Raw genomic sequence first — 4,591 nt, forward strand, 5'->3', positions numbered from 1 at the left:
CTGCCTCCGCTGTGACACCCCTGTTGGGTGGAGACACACACATGCGTGCACGAACGAACGAACGCACGCACGCACGCATGCACACACACATATACAAATACACACACACGCAAGCACACACATACAGAAACAGTCAAAAGTTTGGACACACTTACTCATTCAAGTATTTTTCTTTATTTTTTAAAACTATTTTCTATATTGTAGAATAGTAGTGAAGACATCAAAACTATGAAATAACAAATATGGACTCATGTAGTAACCAAAAAAGTGTTAAACAAATTAAAATATATTTTAGATTCTTCAAAGTAACCACCCTTTGCCTTGATAACAGCTTTGCACACTCTTGGCATTCTCTCAACCAACTTCACCTGGTATGCTTTTCCAACAGTCTTGAAGGAGTTCCCACATATGCTGAACAATTGTTGGCTGCTTTTCCTTCACTCTGCAGTCCAACTCATCCCAAACCATCTCAATTGGGTTGAGGTCGGGTGATTGTGGAGGACATTTCATCTGATGCAGCACTCCATCACTCACTTTCTTGGTCAAATAGCCCTTACGCAGCCTGGAGGTCTGTTGGGTCATTGTCCTGTTGAAAAACATATGATAGTCCCACTAAGCGGGCTCCCGAGTGGCACAGCGGTCTAGGGCACTGCATCTCAGTGCTTGAGGCGTCACTGAATCAAATCAAATCAAACTTTATCTGTCACATGCGCCAAATACAACAAGTGTAGACCTTACCGTGAAATTCTTCCTTACAAGCCCTTAACTAAAAAGTAACACAATAACGAGGCTATATTATTATTTAGCTTTATTTAACGAGGCAAGTCAGTTAAGAACAAATTACTTATTTTCAATGACAGCCTAGGAATAATGTATACGAAATGCTTCAGTCTGGTCATAGCACTGAGACTGCACATGTGAAGGTGGTAAATTACCTTTTAATGGCATCAGACCGAGGCTCTGCATCTGTCCTCGTGCTCCTAGACCTTAGTGCTGCTTTTGATACCATTGATCACCACATTCTTTCGGAGAGATTGGAAACCCAAATTGGTCTACACGGACAAGTTCTGGCCTGGCTTAGATCTGATCTGTCGGAAAGATATCAGTTTGTCTCTGTGAATGGTTTGTCCTCTGACAAATCAACTGTAAATTTCGGTGTTCCTCAAGGTTCTGTTTTAGGACCACTATTGTTTTCACTATATATTTTACCTCTTGGGGATGTCATTCGAAAACATAATGTTAACTTTCACTGCTATGCGGATGACACACAGCTGTACATTTCAATGAAACATGGTGAAGCCCCAAAATTGCCCTCGCTAGAAGCATGTGTTTCAGACATAAGGAAGTGGATGGCTGCAAACCTTCTAATTTTAAACTCGGACAAAACAGAGATGCTTGTTCTAGGTCCCAAGAAACAAAGAGATCTTCTGTTGAATCTGACAATTAAACTTAATGGTTGTACAGTCGTCTCAAATAAAACTGTGAAGGACCTCGGCGTTACTCTGGACCCTGATCTCTCTTTTGAAGAACATATCAAGACCATTTCAAGGACAGCTTTTTTCCATCTACATAACATTGAAAAAATCAGAAACTTTCTGTCCAAATATGATGCAGAAAAATTAATCCATGCTTTTGTCACTTCTAGGTTAGACTACTGCTACCCGGATAAAGCACTAAATGAACTTCAGTTAGTGCTAAATACGGCTGCTAGAATCCTGACTAGAACCAAAAAATTTGATCATATTACTCCAGTGCTAGCCTCCCTACACTGGCTTCCTGTCAAAGCAAGGGCTGATTTCAAGGTTTTACTGCTAACCTACAAAGCATTACATGGGCTTGCTCCTACCTATCTCTCTGATTTGGTCCTGCCGTACATACCTACACTTACGCTACGGTCACAAGACGCAGGCCTCCTAATTGTCCCTAGAATTTCTAAGCAAACAGCTGGAGGCAGGGCTTTCTCCTATAGAGCTCCATTTTTAACGGTCTGCCTACCCATGTCAGAGACGCAAACTCGGTCTCAACCTTTAAGTCTTTACTGAAGACTCATCTCTTCAGTAGGTCATATGATTGAGTGTAGTCTGGCCCAGGAGTGGGAAGGTGAACGGAAAGGCTCTGGAGCAACGAACCGTCCTTGCTGTCTCTGCCTGGCCGGTTCCCCTCTTTCCACTGGGATTCTCTGCCTCTAACCCTATTACAGGGGCTAAGTCACTGGCTTACTGGGGCTCTCTCATACTGTCCCTGGGAGGGGTGTGTCACCTGAGTGGGTTGAGTCACTGATGTGGTCATCCTGTCTGGGTTGGTGTCCCCCCCCCCTTGGGTTGTGCCGTGGCGGAGATCTTTGTGGGCTATACTCAGCCTTGTCTCAGGATGGTAAGTTGGTAGTTGAAGATATCCCTCTAGTAGTGTGGGGGCTGTGCTTTGGCAAAGTGGGTGGGGTTATATCCTTCCTGTTTGGCCCTGTCCGGGGGTGTCCTCGGATGGGGCCGCAGTGTCTCCTGACCCCTCCTGTCTCAGCCTCCAGTATTTATGCTGCAGTAAGTTTATGTGTCGGGGGGCTAGGGTCAGTTTGTTATATCTGGAGTACTTCTCCTGTCTTATTCGGTGTCCTGTGTGAATTTAAGTGTGCTCTCTCTAATTCTCTCTTTCTTTATCTTTTTCTTTCTCTCTCTCGGAGGACCTGAGCCCTAGGACCATGCCTCAGGACTACCTGACATGATGACTCCTTGCTGTCCCCAGTCCACCTGGCCGTGCTGCTGCTCCAGTTTCAACTGTTCTGCCTTATTATTATTGGACCATGCTGGTCATTTATGTTCTGTTATAATCTCCACCCGGCACAGCCAGAAGAGGACTGGCCACCCCACATAGCCTGGTTCCTCTCTAGGTTTCTTACTAGGTTTTGGCCTTTCTAGGGAGTTTTTCCTAGCTTTGACTAGGAAAAACTCTTTGAGATATCAGCCGATGAGATATCAGCCGATGTACGAAGGGCTATATAAATAAATTTGATTTGATTTGATTTTGATTTGAATAGTGGGTTAACTGCCTTGTTCAGGCGCATAACAGCAGATTTTTACCTTGTCAGCTCAGGGATTCAATCTTGCAACCCATCGGTTACAAGTCCAACACTCTAACCACTAGGCTACCTGCCGCCCTGTGTACAGGGGGCACCAGTACCGAGTCAGTGTGCGGGGGTACAGGTTAGAAGTAATTTGCACATGTAGATGGGGTGAAGTGACTATGCATATGTCATGATGCTGGCCTGGGGTAGGTTTATGACAGTCATAAATACCTCTCCCCCTTTTTTCCTCTCTCTACGCTACTGATGTGACTATTGAAAATCCCTTGGTTAATTAACATAGAGATTTAGGGAACATTAGAAGGTGGGGGGAATTGAACCATATTTTGGTAATCCAACCAGTTCAACATATGCGTTGGTACTTAATGAATATGATGTCAGTTAGGTTGTCATCTGAGACATTCTCATCAATGATAGGATGACATAAACGGTACAGTGGAAAGTCTACACATTATAGTTATCAGATTCACATGGAATTGTTGTGCAATTTAAATGTTTGAATATGAAATTATTTGTGAGGGGATGAAATGTGATTTTAGCTTCTAAAATGTGAGAATTGTGTTTTCATGAGTGAATTAGGCCCGACTCAGTAGCCCGCCCACGTGAAGAGACATTGGTTATAAACTATGAAACACGCCCTCCTCTCCCTTCCTATATAAAGCCTTGATGACAATATAACTTCCTGTTCCGGGTACATTAGGATGACGATCCGATGTCAGAAGGGTTCAGATAATAACTACAGAACAAAGCCAACCTCAGCATGAGCGTTGGTTGTGAATGGTATGAACTTTGAACTCTTATTCACTACAGAAGTGATACCTCCTAGCCGTTGAGTTAGCAACAGAAGCTGCAAACCTGGACTAGGAAAGAACAGACAGAGTATCCCTTCTACCACACAACAACGTTACTACAACGTTTTCAATTTAAATAATAATAATAATAATAATAATACATTTACCACCAGAAGCATTCTTCCGAGGACAGGAAGATCTCTGTTGGCCAACACGACCTGCAGCTACGACCAACCTACCGAAGCTCACAGTAAATATTTATTGCATTTTCCTTTTCCAAATGGGCGTTAATTTAGAATGCATAAGATTCTGTATTTACGATAGAATAGCTGCCTACAGCCTGATAGAGACATCGCTTCTTCCTTTGTTCTTCAGTCTTCCTGCTCTTTCACTCAAACCCAGCCCCTTTTCTTTGTGTAACCAGCTGTCATATCTGTTCCGTCCGCTAGGGACGTTTTCCTTTATGACATCATTTGTAATCAAGGTATGATTAATTCGGTGTATATGTAATTCTGTGTGATTAGTTAGGTATTTAGTAAATAAATAATTAAACCCAATTTTGTATTGCTGATTCAACTTGTTAGCCAGGGTTCATGAAGATAACCAAGAATTTATAACTTTCAGATGAGACTGAAATAAGGTGACGATTAATATTGACTGCTATTGATGTAAAATATTACTAGGTCTTTAAGAGTTTATTCGGAAGATAACTGCTCTATAAATA

This window comes from Oncorhynchus gorbuscha, linkage group LG16 (genome assembly GCF_021184085.1).
Source record: "Oncorhynchus gorbuscha isolate QuinsamMale2020 ecotype Even-year linkage group LG16, OgorEven_v1.0, whole genome shotgun sequence".
Taxonomy (NCBI): Eukaryota; Metazoa; Chordata; class Actinopteri; order Salmoniformes; family Salmonidae; genus Oncorhynchus; species Oncorhynchus gorbuscha.